Raw genomic sequence first — 24,193 nt, 5'->3', positions numbered from 1 at the left:
GGCCAGTCGTAGCTAACCAAAGGCCAGTTGTGCGAACTGATTTTTCACCTATCAATAGTGCTCGAATTTCAGAGTTTTTCATTCAATTCTTATCATTTTTTAAGCAAACACTCTGAGTTAATTTTGAGTACATTTTAGGTCATTTTGTGTATATTTAAGATTCTTTAAAGTAGCTCTTGTATTTTGATTTTGATTATCTATTCCATTCTTATATTGAAAAGGGATATTCGATTTACCCTTTATGAGATCAAAATCAAAGCAAAGCCCTTGCTGATTTAATTAAAAATCATTTAAACTTAGAACCCTATATACTTGTGAGATTGAATGTTGAACATCTATGTCGACATCAAGTTGGTTCTACCGGGCTCATTCAGAATCGTCATATAGATAAGTATTTTACTTTTTCTGTAATTCAATCTATTTGTTTGGTTGGTGAGATTGTTCCAGAAAATCTCCATTTGTGGTTTGTCTTAGGTGATATAGAAAACTCAGTGTGTGGGGTTTTTGAATTGTGTAAGCCCACTTGAAAGACATAATTGTGAAGGTTTAGGTGAACCTTGAAAAACCTATTTTGATTAGTGAACGCTAATATCCCGAGGGAGTGGATATTAGGAGTGGAGTAGTTATGTGGCTGTTGTTTAACGGTTGATGTACACACAAGCGAACCACTATAATTCTTTATGTTTGGTGGATGTGTGGTTTATTTCTTTTTCTTTTATAATTCAAGATTGTGGGATGTATTTGTGGATGTGAATGTTGTAATCTTTTCATTTCAGCATTATGTGGTGAATATTGTAATAGATTAGTTTCTATTCATATCCTCTTCAGTTTGAGTTTTTGATACTCACCCATGTTCTAGTAAGGTTATCTTGCCATAACCAGTGGTTTTTGGTGTCAGGTTGTCCTTAGAACCAAGTTGGTATCAACCTCTCAATACTTGACTATTGAGGTTGTTATTTGTTTTGGTTAATTGCATTTATTTGGTTATCTTATTGTTTATATTCCGCTTATTAATTTTTATTTGGTATAGTCCTATTCACCCCCCTTTAGGACATATTGCTCAGCCTTTACAGTCTTCTATAGGGAGATGACCTTCTATGACTTCAATCTGTACATCACCTGCATAATCTGTATGGTTGGAAAGGGTTAACGCCCTACTCATAGTGATGGTTATCCTTTAAGATTAACAATAATTCAAGAGATTCACAAATATAATGTAAGGGTTCTGATACGTCCCATACTCCATTAATATGAGAGTATCAGCATGCGCAAACAACCTACATGAGATGCATACCTAACAAAGCGTGTACAGCTCATCATACATAATGATCATCCCAATGTGGAAAACAGTTTCATGATATCTGGATCCACCCGCACTCTCACTAAACGGATATTCGCCGGCATGGCCAACGCTACCGTGAATTTATGTGAACACCTCAAAGCGCACAACACATGAGTCGGATGAATTACGTGACACGATTTGTTCATGGAATGTCTATTTGCGACATCCAATCCCGAAAGTGATGTGACATTACATTTGCGAATTACACACATTGATCTGTGCACCATTACCTAAAACTCATAGAATTACGTGACAACCAAGATGGTCTCTACCTAGAGAGCATTACGTCCATGATAGATTATTTGAATCACTAGTTGTGATACATCTGACCATATCGCTTGCACTTATAGAGAACATAAACTAAATCATGGGGGTTCTGGAATATCAAGACACATACCCAAGTTTTAAAGATAAATAACACAAAGCCAATATAATAAAGAGAAGAGAATGGTGAACTCAAATAGTGGCAATGGCCAACATAACAAATAGGAGAGTGACAATAGTCAACTCAATAAAAGAAGAGTAACATTGGCTAACTCAATAAATAGAAGAGCGGCAATGACTGTTTCAATAATAAGGAAGTGACAATAGCCAACTCAATAAAAGAAGAGTAGCAATGGCTAACTCAACAAATAGAAGAGCGGCAACGGCCGATTCAATAATAAGGAGAGTGGCAAGGCCAACTCAATAAATTTGATAAGGCAAGGGCAAGGCTTGTATCCATGGCCCCACATAAATTCAGAAAGATCGCTTGTAATCAACATTATACTGTAAGCCAAAGGTAAACAATTGATGGTAAAACATATAATTGTAGGGAAGATTCAGAGTAATATGAAGGCATGTAAAAGACAAGATAAAATAACATGAAGGCATGTAAAAGGTAAGATGAAATAACAGGAAGGCATGTAGGGCAATGTAAATATAATAACTTAAATTAATGTAAGCCTAAAGGATAAAACCCTTACATAAACTCTAAAAGGCCACGAATCATTACTCTTAAGTCAATATTTTCAAAAGACAAACAAATGGGTGGTGCTAAAATTAGTTACTTGTAGGAAGGATTCAAAGCATGTGAGGAAACAGAATAATTCAGACTATCTTAAATTATCGTAAGCTTAAAGGAAAAGCCCTCACTTTAAACTCGACTCGATCTAATCCCAACTCAATCCTAGCACTTGGTGAGTCAACTTGACCTCCTTCCTCTATCTTTTTCTTTCTTTCCTTTCTCTTTCCTTTTCTTTTCTTTTCTTTTCTTTCTCTTCCTTCTCTTCTTGTTGATACGTCCAGCAGGGCTGGTCGGTACTCTCTCTCTCTCTCTCTCTCTCTCTCTCTTTCTCTTTCTTTCTTTTTATCTTTTTCTCTTTTCCCTCATCCTTTGTCGAATAAAGGCTTTTTATAGACGGAGAGAGTCTCTAGACTCTTCTGCATGGATCGGTTTACGCAGCAGCATGCGGAGTCCTTTCGCTGCGCGATTTCATTTGTGTGTAATAGGAATCCGGAGTGGCCCGCGACCATATCTGATTTGTTTGGTCGGAGTGGGATAGGTCAAAACTCCCCTCCCAACAATTTAGACGGCTCGGATCATCATTTTGATCTGAACTTTGATCACACAACTCATCTCACCACTCCCTTTTCAACGTTGTCCACGTTTGTTGTGGAAACCTTCTTACATAACTGATGGGGTCCACGATCACGGGCCCGTGAGAGATCTGTTCCATCCAATGTTTTCGGCATATGGCTTTGGCCTAGGAGGAGATGTCTTCGGTGTGGCCCATCGAGTTACCTTGCTGTGGAGATCAGAGCGCAGGGAAAACGACGGGGATGATTGCTGGTCCATTTCCGCCACTGTTTATCCAGGTTATGGTCGGAGCTCTCATCCGCTCCCAATGGACGGTTCCGATTTCACTGAAACCGTCGAGTCCAAGAGTCCTAGTGCGATGTTCTTCCCTAGCGTATGTCGTTCGAACGCTGTTATAGCGTGCAGAGTGAAGTCACCTCCGGTCTGATCATTGCAATAGGTGGGGTCCACCGATGTTTGGGTCTTGGTCGTTTCTGTCCCATCTTCAAGATGGATGGCTTGGATTTATCAATTGGCCGATCATAGTGGCCTACCGGCGTCGCAAATAACCCTGTCCGTCTGAATCTTGCGGCGTTCACGTACCCTTCATTGTCACTTGAGGCACGTGTGCATGCATGGATGCATACGAGTGCCATGGTTTTTATCGGGCCAGGCCTCTCGTCGTGATGGATGGTTCGGATTAACGAGGTGGTCCAAGATGGTGGGCCCAGATTCAGCGCGTAATGGACAGGGGTCCGTTTTCGGCAAAACGTCGTGTCAAACGTGGTTTGATCCGACCTTTAGTTCTGTGCTCCACTAGGACACGCACACCTGTGATGTTACACACTAAGGTGGGGCCCACAGTGATTACCTTTTGACAAATCTACACCGTCCATTCGCTTTTCCATCTAATGTAAGGGGTCGAGCCCAAAATTGAAGCATATCGAAGGATCAGGTGGGCCATAACAGTGGTTATTGGTGATTTCTACTGTTGAAACCTGCGTAGGCTCTATAGTGCTGTTTATTTGTCATCCAACCTGTCCATAAGATCATATAGACATAGATGAAGGGAAAATCCCTACCACAACTACCCAGGACCTTTCTTCGCTCAATGGACACCAAAATCAACGGTTGAGGGGATGATCTGTCGACTGGGCCCCTTTAACAATGATCTAAGGGTTAGAATTTGATGTATACGGCTAATTTATGATATAAAGGCATAGTGTAAAATTTCACATTAAATGGATCGCGGGAACCATGTGATCTAGAATTCAGGGGTCTAGGTTAATGGCATTTTCATAATTATTGCTGATATGAGAGTTTTGGGAGATCCTATGGTTTTATATGGTTGTAGGCACATTTCTAAGTACTTCCTATAAAAGAACTTATGTTTAAATTCACACAAATGAAGGGTTATCCATTGATTTAGTTAGGGGAATGTCAATGTATCAAACTACGTGATCAACGGTCGGATGACTTGATTTGTGGGTGGGGACTGTTTTCTTAGGTTTTTATAGGTGTTTTTGCTCTAGAATTCGGCTAGCATAACTTTAAGCCCGAGCAAAATAATAAATTCTATTGAAAATTCAGCTAGCTAATGTTTTGGTTTGGCTAGCCTGAGCTTCAAATTCAGTTAACCCGAGAAAGTTCAGGTTAAATTTCAGCAATGCAAATCTTTGATTTTTTGCGAGAATTTGGCTAGACTATTGGCAAATTCGGCCAACTGAATTGTGATGTTCAACCAGCCGAATTTGACCTCAGGCCAGCCGAATTGTAGATAGATCTTATCCCACGTGATCCGATAGCCATTGGAACGAATCCAGTGGAATGTAGCCAGCTGAAGCCAGTCTTAAGCAAGTCGAATTTTCAACCTCTTTGCCTATAAATTAAAGCTTTCTCTTATTCTAAAGAATAACGAAAATTTACTATAATTCTTCTGCAAGTGAGAGAAGCTCAAGTCCTCAGCAAGCTATCAACGTAGTATTTATAATTTTAATTTATACCTTATTTAATTCCCTTATCTCAAGATTTTTTTAATCTTATTCTAAGAGAATAATCTATACTCTTCTTTGAGATCTAAGAGAATTGAATCAAGTAGCATTTGAGTTTTTCATTTATAAAATCTATAGAGCCCTAGACTCTTTCTGTCTAATTGAACACTACGCCATTTACGTTTAAGAAAGAAGTTCTTCTACTACAGCTTCTGCCACGTCTTCGAATCTCCATTTGAAGATAAGTACATTCACTGTATTTCATTTTAGGTTTTTCTGAGATAGCCTGTGAAAATCTTAGTGGAGTTTTTATTTGTAATAGCCTGTGAAAATCACAAAAGCGGTTTTTATTGTGATAACCCGTGAAAATCACAAAAGGGTTTTTATTTTTATTTTTATTTTTATTTTTAAATTGGGATAGCCCGTGCAAATCACAAGGAACTATATCAGGTTGCTAAGGTGAACCTGTGAAAACTGTATTATGGTGAAAGCCAAAATTACAAGAGTAGTAATTTTGGGAGTGGAGTAGGTGTGGTTATTTTAAGCACCGAACTACTATAATGTAACAGCCCAACCCCAACAGTAGGATATTGTCCGCTTTACCTGAGGGCACACGGATTTGTTCTCGGGGTTGCCCCCAAAATGCGTCTTACCATTGAAGGTCGAAGCCCCACTATAGCCTAGATCGATAAGTGTTCCCTTTCCAATGTGGGACGAGCGTGCTACCCCCGACCAGATGGAGCGTTATTTTCGAAGCCTGACCAATCCACATAGGGACCCAGATGACAACCCACTCTTGGACCATAGTCCGGTTGGGGAGGCACCCAACCCCCCTCGAGAGACAGAGCGCCCCTGCTCTGATACCATCTGTAACAGCCCGGCCCCAATAGTAAGATATTGTCTGCTTTGCCCGAGGGCGCATGGATTTGTTCTCTTGGTTGCCCCCAAAACGCGTCTTACCATTGAAGGTTGAAGCCCCACTTATAGCCCAGATCGACAGGCGTTCCCTTTCCGATGTGGGACAAGCATGCTACCCCTGACTAGATGGAGCGCTATTTTCAAAGCCCGACCAATCCACATAGGGACCAGGATGACAACCCATGCTCGGACCACAGCCCAACTGGGCAGGCACCCACCCCCCTCGGGAGACAGAGCGCCCTCTCTCTGATACCATCTATAATAGCCCAGCCCCAATAGTAAGATATTGTCCGCTTTGCCGGAGGGCGCATGAATTTGTTCTCGGGGTTGCCCCCAAAACGTGTCTTACCATTAAAGGTCGAAGCCCCACTTATAGCCCAGATCGATAGGCGTTCCCTTTTTGATGTGGCATGAGCGTACTACCCCCGACCAGTTGGAGCGCTATTTTCGAAGCCCGACCGATCCATATAGGGACCTGATGACAACCTATGCTCGGACCATAGCCAGCTGGGCAAGCAGCCAGTGCCTACCCAGCCGGGTTGTGGTCCGAGCATGGGTTGTCATCCGGGTCCCTACGTAGATCGGTCGGGCTTCAAAAATAGCGCTCCAACTGGTCGAGGGTAGGGCGCTCGTCCCACATCGGAAGGGGAGTGCTCAATCGACCTAGCTATATATGGAGTTCTCACCTTAAGGATACAACGCGTTTTGGGGCATCCCCGAAAACAAAGCTGTGAGCCCTGTCGGCAAAGCGGATAATATTGTGTCCTTGGGTGGGGCGTTACATATAACCCCTTATGCCTTGTGGTGAATGCTTTAGTCTTTTGGTGGTGGATATCATTTACTATTTCATTCTTGTGGTGAATGTTGTAATGTCCGTGTCCTAGTCCGTACCATTCTGCCAACTCCTGTGATCCTCCCCATAGAATTCCGGTGACCTGTGACCTATAGATGGCGTTTGTGCGCGACCCTAAGTCGCATCCCAAAGATCTGAGTCCACTTGGCTTGAAACTTGTACCCTAGTGACTACACCATCGCTGTAGTTCCAACGTCGCGTCTCGCGCACCAATGCGATACCCAAACTAGGGGTTGTGGGCCCGCGTATATTTCGAGGGAACACCATGCATTTCGAATCTCAAGAGAATCTTTACTCAATCTATCACATCAATCAATCAAGTACTAATTAAGTACAACCCATACCTAACCCATCCCTCTCTCACCCAAAAGTAAAACAACCCATACTTCTCATGTCACTCCTCTTACACCAACATCCCTCTCATCCATCTTTCTTACATAACACCATCCCCTTTGTCCCATCCTTCACTCCATCCCATCTTATTCTCTACCATTTCCAAGCAACTAAGAGAGAAAAATTCTAAGGAGAGAAAAAGAACCCAAGTGTGTGGCCCACTTCCTACCCCTAATCTCTCATCTCAACCCTTCGACCATCATCATCCTCCATCAAAGAAGAAGCCAAGAAGCTTAGCATTCCAAGGAACCAAGAAGAAGTGTAATCGGTGAGTGTTTATTAGACTAGATTTGTGATCTTGACGATGGGCCAAGTGGGGCCCACTGATTGATGGTATGGATCTCACTTTGGACCCAAGGTGTGGCCAATGGCCCACCATGATTCATATATTTATTCCATGAGGGGTCCCTTCTCCATGGACCTCACCATGATGTTTATTTATTATTTATCTAATAGTGGCCATCTAGGCCTTGATCTTTGTGGTGGGGATAGGGTTTTCCACCAAATTTTCTGATTGAGGCCCACCTATTTTGGGACACACCCAATTGATGTATGTATTGTATCTTGCAAAGGGAGCTCATAGTGGCAGAGCTCCCTTCACTGATAGATTCTCTTTCTTTCTCTTTCTTTCTCTCCCTTTTTCCCATGTTTTGCTAGCCCACTTGATGAGCATGTGTGATGGATATGGAACGTTTAGCAGCAAGGGCGCCCTGCTGTCTAAGTTGCTAGACGTCCAGTGATCACACCGGATGTGACGAAGGAAAAACATAAATATCAGCTTGATCCAAACTCTGGTGGGCCACATACACGTGGACCCACCTAATGAATATATGACCCACGTCCGTCCAGCAGGATGGGCCTGCCTTGCTGCTAGACTGATCATCTAGCGGGCAGCCCCCTTGCCTAGACCGGTCTAGCAGATGAAGGAAAAACACAAATATCAGCTCGGTTATGAGTTGGTGGGCCACCTACGTGGACCCCACCTAGATGTATATGTTGTATAGCCTCACCGTCCAACACGTGGATGGTGGGGCCTACCTTAAGGATGTGTGGCATCCACACCGTCTAGCAAAGGACGGTGGGACCCACCTAATGTATGCATTTTACATTCACGCTGTCCATTTGGATATGGGACCCCCACCCTGCACGTGTGGTGTCCACACCGTCTAGCTGGGACGGTGGGACCCACCATGATATATGTGTTTTATCCTCACCGTTCATCTGGACGGTGGGAACCCACCTATGATGTACGTGTTTTTATCCAGAACATCCCACATGTGGGACCCTTGATGCATGTATTCTATCCACACCGTCCAGATAGGCTGGACGGTGGGGCCTGTTATGATGTATATGTTGCACCCATGCCATCCAGCGGCTTGGGGCCCACATGATATATGTGATGTAATTCACACCGTCCAGTTGTTTGGGACGGTGCTGGATGGACCATGATGTTAGTGTTTTATCCACGCTGTTCAACCTTTGGATGTGGGACCCACTTGCTGTACGTGTGGGGGTCCACTATGATGTATTTGATCTAAGTTGTCCAGCAGCTATGGACCCCACTGTGATGTATTTGATCCACACCGTCCAACAACCTGGGATGGTGGGATCCACCATAATGTATGCGTTGTATATCTGCGTTGGCCATCAGTTGATGTGAGGCCCATTATGATGTATATGAGGCCCTTTTGTGAGGCCCATTGTGATGTACATGAGACCCATGTGATGAGGCCCATCGTGATGTATATGAGGCCCATGTGTGAGACCCATTGTTATGTATATGAGGCTCCTGTGTGAGGCCCATTGTGATGTATATGAGGCCCATGTGATGAGGCCCATTGTGATGTATATGTGGCCCATGTGTGAGGCCCATTGTGATGTATATGAGGCCTGTGTGTGAGGCCCATTGTGATGTATATGAGGCCCGTGTGTGAGGCCCATTGTGATGTATATGAGGCCCATGTGATGAGGCCCATTGTGATATATGAGGCCCTTGTGTGGGGCCCATTGTGATGTGTTAGGCCATTGTAATGTGGGAGGCCCATTTATGATGTGTGAGGCCCACCATGCATGAGTGATGTGCACACTCAGTCCATCTATTTTCTAGATATTTAGAGGGCTGAGGGCCCCGCTGTGATTCTGATTTCTATCCCAAATGGACCGCACCATAGGGAATAGTGGGGGTTAAATGTCCACCGTTGGGAACCATCCTAGGACCCACTATGAAGCCCATCTCCCCATCCTCTCTTTTACCCTAGCCTTGAGTAGAGTCCCACTATATGTATGTGTTATATGTACACTGTCCATCCATTTTCTGGACCGCGGGCTACCTTATGAGGCCCATCATAATATATGTGTTATTTATACGTTGTTCATCCACTCTTCCAGATCTCATAGGGTGTGGGCCCCATTGAGAGTCAAATCCAAATCCCAAGTGGACCGCACCATAGGAATAGTGGTTGTTAAATGTCTACCATTGAAAACCATACCTTGTAGAGCCCACTATGATACCTAATTTTCAACCCATCTTCCCTTATTGGGTTATCCCAAATCATTGGGCCTCATTGATGTTAGTACTACACGCCTTTCTTTTTGAGCTAACCCAAATCATTGGGCCCCCATTGATGTAGAGGTGACCACCTTCTCTTATTGGGATAACCTAAACCGTTGGGTCCCCATTGATGCTAATACCTTCCCACCATGCCCTGTAAGATTGTCCAAACATAGGAGTCCACATTAGGTTCAAACCGGGCCTTCCATAGAAATGTGACCCACCTAGATTCATATTTTGCATGAGTTTAGTGACCATACCCAAGGTCCACTTAAGAGTTGAGCGGGCTACCCAATCTGTTAGAAGGACACATAGTCCTAGATGTATGAACTCCACCAAGCCCACTTTGTGTATTTATCGGGCTCTATAAGGAAGCCCAGTTTATTCATGATAAGAGATTGAAACAGCCCAATTGTTCACCTGGTTAACTCACCTTGTGAACTCACCTTTTTGTATACTCACTTCACTCCCCACAAGAGATGTATCTTACCCTTGTACCACATTTGCTAGGACCTCGTGACATGTACATATCTTCCACAATGTCCATCTCCTTATTGAGACAAGTGTGAGGTCCATCCTTGACATTAGTGCATCATTATCCCTTGCTGTAGACAGAAGAATACATGGTATCAGATTTGGGATATCTACTGTGTGGAAACTACCTTAATGCATGGGTTAAACCCACCATCCTTTCAGTGGACCCCGCCTTAGGATATATGACATGCTAGTACCTAGAGTAGGTTATGATAGTCTAACATGGACCATTCCATATAGACTTCTATATGTCTAATGAGGCGTATCGTTCAGCCCCTACTCTTGTAAGTGACATAACAGTTAAGGTTGATCATCGCCTGCTATATTTGATAATCATGCTAGTGTACTTAGTCTAGTAGGACACACTGAATTTGTGCTAGTATAACATCATGATACATGCCCATACGCATCATATGTATGCTTGGTATGAGGAGTGACTGATCATAGCATATGTCATTAGGCGGATTGTTTATAGGACTCCTTGATAGATGGTGTTGCCCCACATGAGCACGTGGTACGTGCAAGATTGATTATGACTGATAGTATGACTCATGCATATCGCATTGTGTGATATCATCACTGTATGCCCTAGCGACATCAAAGTTGTGGCCTTCGCAGGCATATCGCGGATGACAGGATGGGATTCCAGAAATATTTTGGTTTTAACACTAGGGCACAAGGGTGTCCCTGAGTGAAAGTCCCTAAATCCTTATGGTACTAAGAGGTTGCTCTAACATCGAGACCAAGTGGATACATGAGTGCACGAGGGTCGTATACCGTTAAGTCGCGTCTCCCACTGTGTCGTGGTCAGTTGGAAGGGGGTGTGGCCTTATCCGCCCGAAGGTAGGGGGCATAGCTAGGCTGAGTTTGACTAGCTCATAAATGGGTCCACTATCGACGTGCTGGGTAGATATTGGGTGACTACTGACCAGGTAGATAGTGTGGTCTCTTCCACTTACATGGTTATGCATCCAGTGGGTGGCGATCTGGTGTAGAGTGTTCTAGACCCCGGTGATATTCTAGAGTTGAGGTATATTGATATCTGGATTTAGATGAGGATTGGTATGCTGGAGTTGCATCTCACATATAACATTGGCCATGTAGGCCTTGCATTGCATAGCCTTGGTATGGCTGATAGCATTCATGGATTTACCAGTATGTTTTCGCATTACTCTGATATTACATACTTGACACTTACCTTGTGCACACACACACACCACCCTCTAAGCTTTTTATAAGCTTATGCACAATCGTTGCGTGCAGGTGACGCTAGGATGCAATCGAGCTGAGGCAGGAGTGTGTAGCTGAGCTTCTAGAGCTTTGATATCTGTCTTGTATTCCCCCTTTATGTATTATACTCTAAAGTTTTTTTATTATAGTGGATATGTGGTGTATTGTTGTTTGTGACTTGGTTATGCTTCTTTACAAAAAAATTCACATTGAAAATCCTCTTTGAAGGATCCCAGGATCGGAATCTGGCATATGGGCATTGAAAGCCGAGGCTGTTGGCACCGGATTTGGCGATCGGGAATTCTATGAGCCCGGTTTTCGAGTTTGGGGTATGACAAATGTTGTAATTTTATCTTCTCTTGCTAGTTTGAAAGATTGATTTTAAAGATATTTATGAAATAAGGTTGTCCTGCGTAATATTTTAGGTGAAGGTTGTCCTACGAATCATTTAGAATCAAGGTTTCAATACTTAAACAATTGAGATTTTTATATTCTTTATATATTCTGCATTTATTTCGATTATTTGGCATTGTCCTATTCATCCCCCCCTCCCCCCCCCCCCCTCCCCCCAAGGACATTGCTAGCTCTCATTTTCAGATGTGCATTGCTAACATTATGAAATAATAGTTGTTTTTTATGGAAAGTAAGTTGAGAATCACTAAGTACATTAGGAAATTAATATATGAACTTTTATTATTAGTTAATTGATGAAGGAAGACTTGATCTAATTGTTTACTCATGAGATTCGGCTCTAAGTTTTTAATTTTTCACTCTCTCGTCTTTGAAATCCTACTTATTCATACTTGATTGCACAAGAGGTTGTTTTCCAAGAGAAGTTTTGAAACTCGATGATTGAGGATTACTTCATCCTGTTTTTCTCGGGCCTAGCAAAATGTTGGTGTTGGGGGTGTATTGAGTGTCAAATATTGCATATTTTTCCCTTGTTATTCATTAGTTTTGGGAACATAAATACGCTTAATTGATCTATTTTCACATGTTTTCTCTTGGGATGTGATTTTTAAAGATAAGGAGAAAGGAACACTTAAAGAAAAGATTTATGCTCAAAAGATTACTAAAGGAAGATTTGGAGATTTGGAAGTCATTAAAGAAAAATTCACATGCTAAAGATCCAATGAACCCAAGTGAGAAATGAAGAGAATCAAATATTTGAGTGAAGAAAATCAATCTCGAAAATTGGTCAGAAAAATCATATTCTGAAATTTCGAGTTTAAAAATAAAAAGTACTTAAATAATTCCAAAAAAAGACTTCGGTCCCACCGAAGTTCATTTCGGTCCGATTGAAATCATACAGAACAGTCAACGAGAAAGTGCAATTTCAGCCTTAATTCGGTCTGACCGAAGCGTAACTTTTGTATAAGATTGAGGCGGTTTCAAAGTCGGTCTGAGCAAATCTTATAAATATGGGTCTTTTAGGAGATTCTAAGCACAAATTAGGGTTTAAGGAGAAGAGCAAAGGGTAGAGCAGCATCCCAAGAGTTATTTCTTATTCCTTAGTTTTTATATTTTCTTTTAAGATGTTAGTTAATCTCAGTTCTTAGTTTGTTAAAATCAAAATTATTATTTTGAATGATGATTGATTATTGGTTTAGTTTGAATCTACTATTGAAAGTCTTGGAGCTGTTGATTTCTGTATTTGTTGTACACTTTGGGTACAATGGATACTTCGATTTAACAATTTTTGAGCTTTGTTTAAGTGAAGGAATCAATCTATATAATTAATTGATCCAATGATGCCTAACGGTGTATTGAATGCCTTTGATTGCTTGTGATTGATATCCTAGTGTTTTATGGAAGAACTGATCAATTGAAATCATATTCATCTTAATATTTGTAACTAATTTAACCACTCTATCATCCAATTGGATAGATTAGGACTTCGATTCTAGTTAAAGTATCATTGAAGCAGCAAATTAATGATTGAAATCACTACAAGTGGATTCCTGGATCCTTAGTTATTTTATATTTGTTTTCCATTTTTTTCCTAAAATATGTTGGATTAATCATTTAACCAACCAAGTTAGACTTAGATTAATACTAGACTATGTTCCCCATTCCATGTGTATTCAATCTCAGTCTCACCGAGTTATTACTACATCGCAACCTTACACTTGGGGTTGTGAACACACGACATCCTTGAGATCAATCTTTTAAACTTGCAAGAGACAATCAAAATAAATAAAGCAATCACAATAAAGAGATAATCAATCATAAATAATGCACAAGGAGTTATAGTAGTTCGGTGCTTAAACCCACACGTACTCCACTCTCAAAATTACTATCCTCGTAATTTTGGCTTTCTATTTCAAGGTTTTCATAGGATCACCTTAACAACCTGATATAGTTCTTGTGATTTTCATGGGCTATCACAACAAAACTCACTTTGTGATTTTCACGGGCTCACCACAAAACAACCTGTTGAGATTTTTGGGCTATCTCAGAAAAACCCAAATGAAATAATCGTAAATACAAGGTACTTATCTTCAAATGTCATTTCAAAGATGTAACTGAAGCTTGATTGCAGCGATCTTCTTTCTTGGGGAATTGATGTAGCAGTATATGTTTAACTTGAAAGAATAAAAAGGGATCTAAAGTATTTTTAATAAAACAAAACCCTAATGCTACAAATTCAATTATCTGAATCTCAAGTAGAGTGTGAAGAACTTTCTTAAATATGATTTAAAAACTAACTTGAGAAAGAGAATAGAAATGCTAAACAAAGGTTAGAGTTACCACACAAATATCTTGAAGAGGGCTTGAATTTTTCTCTGATTTTTAGAAGTTTATTCATAAATTTTCATTCTTAAACTGAATGAGAAAATGCCTCTATTTATAGCTAAGGATTTAGAAATTCGGTCAGCCTGATTTTTGGTTCAGCCGGCCGGATTTTAAGGATTGCGATCTAACGGCTCTCGGGTTCTGCGGAATAAGAAAATCAAATTTTCGGCTTGCCCGATCTAAAATTCAGTTGGTCGCATACAGGGTTCAGTTGGCCCAATTTGCTTGGAATCTGAAAATTTGCATTGTTGGAAACTTGACTGAATAAAAGTCATGCTGGATGATGGTCAAGTTCGTCTGCCCGAATCCAAAGTTGGGTTGGCCGAACTTGCCAAGGAAAATTCCATCATTGCTGTAAACTTGCCCAAATTATGTTGGGTTAGCCGAATATTGTTAGGCTGGCCGAACCTGAAGTTGGGTTGGCCGAACTTCAGAGCTTTTTACATTGTATACATTATACTTACGGCCAAAATTTAAGAACACCTAACCTATAGTCAGTTTAAAGTTATACTACGTGATGGTTGACATATACAGAGTCCTTTAGTATGGAACCATATAAAGTCTTTAACACTTGAGATGTTGAGCCGATCTTAAGATGTTGAGTTAGTCTTCAAGTGATCTTCATAAGTTGCTAAAGAATACTAGAGTGTATTTGTGATCCATACTTAACTATGAAATTTGACAATATTATGTATGCTTTAAGTATAAGCAGTTACATAATGTAAACATTTTAATCCTTAACTAGTCCACGTATTAGAACAGTTTGTCACTGGAAACATCACTGGAGTCTAGTACAGTTCGACACTAGTTGCCGCCCCATCATGCATAGGACCAAGTGAGTGGAAGAAACCTCACTATCCACCTCATTAGTGGTATGTCAATGCCCAGCGACCCATCAATAGCGGACCCATTTACGAGCTAGTCATACTTAAACTAGCTTACAACCCCCTACCCTTGGGCAGATAATGTTACACCCCTTTTCAACCAACTTCGACATAGTGGGAGACGCGACTTATTGGATTTAGCACTCGGACACTCATGTTTTTCACTCGGTCTCGACGTTAAAGCATCCTACTAGTACTGTAAGGGTTTAGGGACTCTCGCCCAAGGACATCCATAGCGCTGTAATCCTAGAATAGATATTTCTGGTATCCAATTCGGCCATCCACAATATGTTGTGGAGGCCACAACCCTGATGTCACTAGGGTGTAAAAGTGATCGTGACATTCAGAATGCATGAGGCATACTTCCAAGTTATACACCAAACTTGCACATACGATTATGTGGGGCAACCTTATCTCATATGGGGTCCCTTAAGTATCTCAAGTCAAAAGGCGTATGAAATGATCAATCGTTCTTCACAAAAAACATACAAATGATGTGTATAGGCATATAAATGGGTATGAGATCAGTTATATTAGACCTATTATCAGTGTGTCCTAATATGCTAAATACACCAACATGTTATCAGTGTGTCCTATTAAGATAAATACACCATCATGAGATAATCGACCTTAATTGGCACATAATATACAAAGAGTGGGAACCGAACAACAAGCCCCACTAGAAATATAAAAGTCTATGTGGTGTGGCCCACATAAGACTAACATTGGCTTCACATGTAGATAATAAGGCATGGATAAAATACACATACCAAGGAGGGGTCCACTGGGAGTGACCCAGATAGACACCCACATTTATAACATTGTACCACTAGGCTACCAATCTATTTGGCCACATGACCCACTAATGATATCCCAAAACAATCAGATTATCAATGACATCACTATAATTATTTTTTTAAAGGATGATCTACACCATCTGAACATTGTTGACGTAAACCGATGGTTACAAATCAATGGTTAGTCATTAGGATATGATCCTATGCTTATGGCCCACCTAAATCTTGGGATTTCATCATTTCAGGCAAAGTATATACCTCAACGGATTTATTACAACCATAGTGTCAACATTACATACATTCACTAATTAGAGGTTTTAAAATTGATTTAATAATTAATTTCAAACCCTTGCAAATACACCTTGCATTTAACTTAAGATTTTAGGGATTTTGAATCCAGGGTGCCAAATATAGCAAGGGATTCCAGAAATCCACCAATTCCAAGTCCAAGAGAGCCCCAAATCCAAAGGATCCCACATTAAGGGATTCCCAAATCTAAGGAAATCACAAGTCCAAGGGATTCCATATCCAGGGGATTTTAAGTCCAAGGGGTTTTTACTCTCCACAATACCCTGTGGTGCGGCCCAGCTAGGATCTGGATCGGGTTGAAACTTCGGCCCATGGTTTAAGATTGCTTGAAGAAAAGGATTAATGGTGTGGATGGCATAGAAACATCAAGATGCATCTTATCAGTGGTCCCCATGTCTAGAAAGGGTAGAACTCCCAACCCACTTTTCGCTTTAGTGCGGTCCTACTGAGATTCGGATCTGCCTGATATTTAGCCCTATGCCATAATATGATCCAGTAAAACTGATGAATGGAGTGAATAAGTCACATACATCATGGGGCTCCCATGAGTTGCCCCACTCTACGCCCACGCTGGTAGTAGACCTCTTTTTATATTATATTTTTTCTTAGTATTGTTTTTGGGTTGCATCATCAAAGAGGGCCCCGTTTGGATGATCTACTCCGTTCACCATGTAAGCCAACTCAAGCGAGGGCCAATGGGCCCAGACTTCGACTGGCTTGGATGAATAGGGAACCCATTGGATGTTACGCCCCAAACTCAGAAATCGGGCTCATAAAATTCCTGATTTGTCGAATCTGGTACCGACAGCCTCCGTAGTACCCCATTCTCGGCTCCCAGTGCCCATACGACAGATTTCGATCCTGGGATCCTACAAGGAGAATTTTTCAACGTATATTTATCTCGTAAGAAGCATAACCACAAGTTTATCCAAATCACGAAGGCAACAACATCATCACATATCCACTAATATAAACAGTTGAATACAGTGCTGAAAGGGAAATACATATATATTAATAATCAAAGCTCCAGAAGATAGCTGCACACTCCAAGCTCAACGCTGCTGCGATCTAACGCTACCTGCACACATCTATTGTGCATAAGCTTATAGAAAGCTTAGAGGGTGGTGTAAGTATGTGCGCAAGGTAAGTGTTAAGTATGCAATATCAGAGCAATGCGAAAACATGCTAGTAAGTCCATAAATACCATCAGCCTTATCCAGGTTATGCAATGCAAAAACATAATAAGCCAATATCATATACTGAGGAAGCAATGTAGAACAACTATGTAATGTAGAGACATAGTAAGCAAAATATCATATATTGAGGATCCAACGCAATATGCAGTGCGAATGAAACGACCAAGCTGGAGTGTGAAGTCAGGTTGATAGTACGTAGTGTCGTAAGCTATGGGGTCCATCACAAGGGCCTTCTATCCAAACCAGTCCCATACCTAAATTTGGATAGATAAACTCAATGTGGTAAACTCCTGATCTCAGGTTGGTCATGCGCCCTAACCAAAATCCTGGCCATTGCGAAGGTACACATAACAATTAGTTGTGCACCACTAGCCCGAGTGGATAGTGAATGAATGAATGAATGAGTATATTGCTGAGTATGCAATCCTGCTCAGTAAGTCCACATATCAGTACCGTACATCTTTGGGATCATCACCTGGGTCTAGTACACTCCACACTAGCTACCCCTCCCTACCCGTACAGCCATGTAAGTGGAAAAGACCTCATTACCCGCCTACCAGCAGTATACCAATGCCTACCCGGCTCATCGATAGTGGACCCATTTGGGAGCTGGTCAAACTCAGCCTAGCTTACAACTCTTCACTTGAGCGGGTAAGGCCACACCCCCTTCCAATGTACCATAACACAGTGGGAGTCATGGCCTACTGGTATTCAACACCCGGGCGCTCATGTATATCCACTCGGTCTAAACTTTGGAGTGTCTCTAAGCTACGGAGGTTTAGGGACTTTCACCTAGGAACATCCAACTTGCACAGATGCTTGAATCAAATATTTTCGGTGTCTCATCTAGCCATTCATGACATGCCTGTGGAGGCCACAACCCTGTTGTCGCTAAGGCATACAGTGGTCATATCACAAAATATAAGATGCATAAGTCATACCATCTAGTCATGCATTAAACCTATGCCTATCGCGCACTCATGTGGTGCAACTCCATCTCTCAGGGAGTCCTATAATAATTCGCCCAATGACATGTGTTATGATCAATCACTTCTCATATCAAGTATGCAGATGATGCGTATGAGCATGTGTCATGATGCTATACTATCATGTACTTATAATCGGTATCAATAATCGACCTAACAAAGGGCCTAAGGGAAGGTCACAATGTGGACATTTAACCATAATTTCCCATCAATGTGGACATTCAACCAACATTGCTCCCAAGAAGTAGCCCTCATAGGGCTAAACATATAGTGGGGCCCATGACCTCACATAAGGGCCTCATATACAACATAATGGGCCTCACATATCACAATGGGCCGCATTACATGGGCCGCATCGCATGGGCTTCATATACATCACAATGGGCCTCATATGCATCACAATGGGCCTCTCACATGGGCTTAATACACGTTACTAGTGGGCCGCTCACACGGGCCTAATATACATCACAATGGATTCATCTCATGGGCCCCTCATACATCATAATGGACTTCATATATATCACCATGGGCTGCATCACATAAGCTTCATATACAACACATCGGGCCTCACTCATGGGCCCTATATACATTATAATGGGTGGTGGCACATGGGCCATAAATACATCAATTAAGGTGGGCCCTACACATTTCAAATGGGCCTCATTAGATGTACAACTTGGGTCAAACATGTTCATCTCGTGGGGGGCCACATGGATGGATGGTGTGAATGTACAACACATTATAAGGTGGGCCCTACCAGTCCAGCAAACGGATGGTGGATATACATCATCTGGGCCCCACGTCCCACCCAAAATAGATGGACGGCGAGGCTATACATACATCAGAGGTACATTGTCAGATGGACGGTGTGAATATAAAACAGATGGACGGCGTGGATGTAAAACAGGTGGACGGCGTGGATGAGACCCAAACATCATGGTTGGTCCCGCACAATAGAAAATAGATGGTTTGAGTATAACACCTACCTCATATCAGACCCACAGAACTTTTAACGTTATTACAAATGGATGGACGGTCTGGATGTAGAATACATTCATCAAGGAGGCCCCCATCCATCACCATCCAGGTGGACAACTGGATGTAGCACATGCCTTAAGATCAGGTCCACAAGACTGCTTACGTCATTTCCAGCAGCTATACTCCTAGTGAGACCCACAGAGCTTGCTGACGTCATTTCCAGCCGCTATACATAACTGGTGCGAGATACACCAGCCAATCTGATTTCACATCAGGTGGGTCCCACATGTGGCCCATCAGGATGAACGGTTGATAAAACACTTGCATTGGTGGGACCCACCGTCCTTGCTGGACAGTGTGGATCTTGCACGTGTACGATGGCGGGCCACGTGGATGGGATCCACGGACGGATGGCGTGAATAATATACATGTAAATTGGGTGGGTCCACACGTGTGAGACCCACCAGATTTGAATTTAAGCTGATATTTATGTTTTCACTTCTCGTCCAGGCTGCTGGACGTCAATAAAGTGGGCCCCACGGGTGGCTGGCATGGATATAAAATACATACTTCGTGGTGGGGTCCATCGGGGTGGGCCACATAGCCCCAGAATCGAGCCAGTATTGTGTTTTCCTTACATTCGAGTTGGCCTGAAAATGGGTAGCAAGATAGGTCCTTCTTGGTGGGCGGTTGGATGGTCCCCATTGAATGGACAGCCTGGATATCATGCATCATCAAGTGGGCCATATATCATCAACACCAGAGAGAGAGAGAGAGAGAGAGAGAGAGAGAGAGAGAGAGAGAGAGAGACGACGGAGATGGGAGGAGCTTCGCCACCATGAGCTCCTCCATGTACATACATCAAGATGGGTCCCATCACAAGTAGGCCCTCAACTGAAAATCAATGGTTGAATATCCTAAAATCACCCACCGATTCTGCTTCTCCTAGGCTCCTTGGACTCCTTAGCTCATAGGCTTTCCCTTTGATGGTGGAAGATGAAGATTAAAGGGTGGAGATGGGAGATGGGAGATAAGGTGGTAGGGAGTGGGCCACACTTAGCTCTTCTCATAGAAAGCTTGGATGTTGGCTCTCTCTTGGTGCTTGGGAGAATGGGTGGAGAATGACAGAGAGAGGGGATGTAAGGAGAGAGGGATGGGTGATGGGTGATGAGTGTACTTGAGAGGTATGGTTGTGTTGACTTTTGGGTGAGAGAGGGATGGGTGTGATGGGATATGTACTTGACTTGTACAATGATTGATTGATTTGATATTTGGTAGAGATTCTCTGGCGCGGTATTTTCTCAAAATAAATGTAGGCCCACAACTCCTAGCCTAGGTATCGCATAGGTGCACAAGATGCAGAGTTGAAATAGTGGGGATGGCGCGGTCACTAGGGTACAAGTTCGGGTTGAGCCAACTTAGATCTACGGGATACGACTTAGGGTCACGCACAAACGCCGATTACAGGTCGCGGGTTAGCAGAATTCGATAGGGAGGATTGCAAAAGTTTATAGAATGATACGGACTAGGATACGGGCCTTACATTTGTAAGCCTTGGAAAATTTTAACAATAAGGGGTTTGTTTCCCTTAGTGCAGCCCACTTAAAACTCTGATTTGCTTCATTTTTTAGCTCATGACTTTAAATTATTTGAAGAAATAGGTGGACGACATTGATTTAACATATACATTAATGTGGGGTCCCATTGAGGGTCAAATATTGCATATTATCCCCCATTTATATCTTGGTTTTATGAACATGATAATGTTTAATGTTCTATTTTACTCATGTTTGTGTTGCAAGGTGAATTTAAGAGCTTGGATTGAAAAGGGTGCTACAAGCATGAATTTGATGCTTAAGAATCACCAAGGTAAGGGACAGATCTTGGGAGACTAAGATTGAAGAATTCACATGCCAAAGATCCAAGAAAACCAAATGAGGAATGAAGAGAATCAAAGATTTGAAGTGAAGAAGAGGAATCCTGAAATCATCCTAAAAAAGCATATTCTGAAACTCTGGGTCATTCTGTGAAATTACGTAGAGTGAAGTTTATTTTGAAAAACTACGCAGAGTGAAGTCTATTTTAGCAAACAACATAAATTTGAGGCAGTTTCTAGAGTTTTCTAATTAGGCGTGAAAGTTGGAGTTCCACAACTATAAATAGGACTCCCTATGATGCTCTAAAGCATATTTTAGGGTTTCAAGGAGCAAAGTACAATGGTGGAGAGCCGTCACCAAGCATTTTTCTTCCTTTCTTTCTTAGTTTTTCATGCTTTCTTTTAGGGTTTTAGTTCCAATCATGTCTATGGTTGGCTAAACCTCTTGGCTAGGGCTAAGAGGTGAAGCTTATATCATGATGGGATGTTTCTATTGCTTTGATTCATGTTTATGTTGAACTTCATGGATTCTAATTTGATATTTAAGGAATACTTTCACTTTTTAATGGTTTATTGTGACTTAAATTATAGTAGATCTGCAATAGCTTTGAGTATCTTCTTTTCCTGATTTGAGATTATGAAATTAGTAATTTTTGTTATTCACCATTGTCCCTTAGGTAAGGTAGGGCCCTGATTGCTACAAGTGAATCCTTGGAAACCCTAGTTCCCACCTTTGAATTCTTAAGTTTCTAATTATACACTTCACAATTACTCCCTTTAATTTCAGATTTAGATTCATATCTTTTTTTAGTTTTACTTCTAGTTTCTTTCAGAATACACATGAAATTAGTCCCTGTGGATTTGACCTCGGTCTCACCGAGATTATTACATCATCGCGACCCTACACTTGGGGTTGTGAACAAGTTTTTGGCACCGTTGCCGGGGACTAATAGTTGCATTTTTTGAGATTAACTAGTTTTAGAATTAGTTTAATATTAGGGTTTTTCTACTTTCTATTTTTAGGTTAGGGTTTTTTCAGAATTATTTTAGAAATTAACTTAGCTTTCTATTTTTAGGTTTAGAAACTTTCCTTTTTTTATTTTTAGAAACTAATTTCCTTTCTAATTCTAAGATAGAAACTTTCATAATTTGTTTTTAGAAACTTTCTTAATCTGTTTTTAGAAACTAATTTCCTTTCCTTTTTCTTTTTTAAAAACTAGTTTACTTTCCTTTTTCTTTTCTAGAAACTACCTTACTTTATATTTTTAGAAACTTTCCTTTTTTTTTTTAGAAACTAGGTTGCTTTCTCAGTTCTTTTTTTAGAAACTCACTTTCCTTTTTCTAGGTTTAAAAACTTTCCTAATTTGTTTTTAGAAGCTTCCTTTTTCATTTTTGGAAACTAGGTTGTTTTTTTTAGAAACTTTCCTAATTTCTTTTTAGAAACTAACTCATCTTTCTATTTTTAGAAACTTTCTATTTCTCTTTTTAGAAACTAATTCACTTTCCTTTTTCTTTTGCAGGATCCTAACATAGAAACTTCTAATTTGGTAACTTCTTTCTAATTCTCTCTCTTTCTATTTCTAGATTTCTATTTCCCTTTTTCTTTTTTAGGTTTAGGTTAGATTCTGAAATTGACGACTGAGAGTGTTTCATGCCCAAGTGGGTCTGTGACAAAACTCGACATGTCTTAAGTGCAAGAGGATTAGTTGAGGGGTTATCTATCCATCACAGGATTAGACACCACTCGAGATCCATATAGTTAACTGAAGTTATGGCTGCAAATCAACTAGCCAATCAACCTCCAAATCCACCCCAACCTAAGGTGGAGAAAATCTAGGATGAGAACGAGGTGTATCAAACACCCCCGCCTCGTACTTTACGAGACTATTTACAACCAGTGGGGGTGAGCACCCATTCCTATATGTCTTTCCAGAAAATATAGGAGACAAACATCAAGCCAGGAGTGATCCAACTCCTTCTAAAGTTCTTTGTGCTTGAATCTGAAAATTCATATTTACATTGAAAGAGTTTGATGAGATCATAACCACTTTATACTTTCCTAATATCTCTGATGACACAATCCGGCTAAAACACTTCCCTTTCTCCCTGAAAGGAAAGGCTAAGATGTGTTTACATTTACTATGTCCATGATCTATTAGCAAATGGAATGACATGACAAGGGAGTTCATAAAGAAATTCTTCTCATATCATAAAACGAACACCATCAGAAAGTTGATCATGAACTTCGCCCAAAGGGAAGATGAAACATTCTTCTAATGTTGGGAGAAGTTTAAGGATCTTGTCAGTTCATGCCCACAACATGGTTTTGAAACATGGTACATAACAAATTTCTTCCATTAAGGACTGACATCTTTCATGCACCAATTTTTCGAGAAATGTGCAATGGGGAATTCCTGAACAAAGATGTTGATGAAGTGTGGTATTACTTTGATAAACTTGCTGAAACTGCACAATCATAGGACATCTCCCAAGAACGAGCATCACGTCTAAGCCTACTCAATCAAAAGAGAGAAGTGGAATATATCTTTTGAAGAGGAAGATGATATCAATGCTAAAGTGACCAGTCTCACAAGGAACCTCGAGGCCATGGAACTTAGGAAGGATAAGGATAAGGAAGTTGTCTGCGGTATTTGTGCTTGTAACATTCATACAATTGAAAATTACCCAACAATACCTGCATTTTAAGAAATATTGAATGAGCAATCAAATACTGTAAACAACTACCAAAGGCCTTTTAAGGGACTCACTTCGAACACATACAACTCTAGCTGCAGAAATCATCAGAATTTCAGTTGGAATGGAAAATTTGTTACACCTCAAGGAATCCCTAGTTAATTCTTAAATCAAGGGAAACCTCAAAAGGAATTGGTTCAATATCCTTAAAAGCTCACCCAGCAAAGTACTCTTTAAGCCTTACAAGAACTCATAAAGTCTATACAAAATATAGACTCACATGTTACGATTATGGAGAAAGGGATGA

The 24,193-nt window shown here is 41.1% G+C and overlaps 1 non-coding gene across 1 annotated transcript; it reads right to left on the bottom strand.

Moving 5' to 3' along the window:
* Positions 1 to 23,412: 23,412 nt before the first annotated feature.
* Positions 23,413 to 23,519, bottom strand: LOC131247698 (small nucleolar RNA R71). The gene has a single exon (XR_009171970.1). It is a non-coding gene; the product is annotated as a small nucleolar RNA R71 (small nucleolar RNA).
* Positions 23,520 to 24,193: the final 674 nt, after the last annotated feature.

This window comes from Magnolia sinica, chromosome 5 (assembly GCF_029962835.1).
Source record: "Magnolia sinica isolate HGM2019 chromosome 5, MsV1, whole genome shotgun sequence".
NCBI lineage: Eukaryota > Viridiplantae > Streptophyta > Magnoliopsida > Magnoliales > Magnoliaceae > Magnolia > Magnolia sinica.
This window is presented reverse-complemented; position numbering and strand designations above follow the sequence as displayed.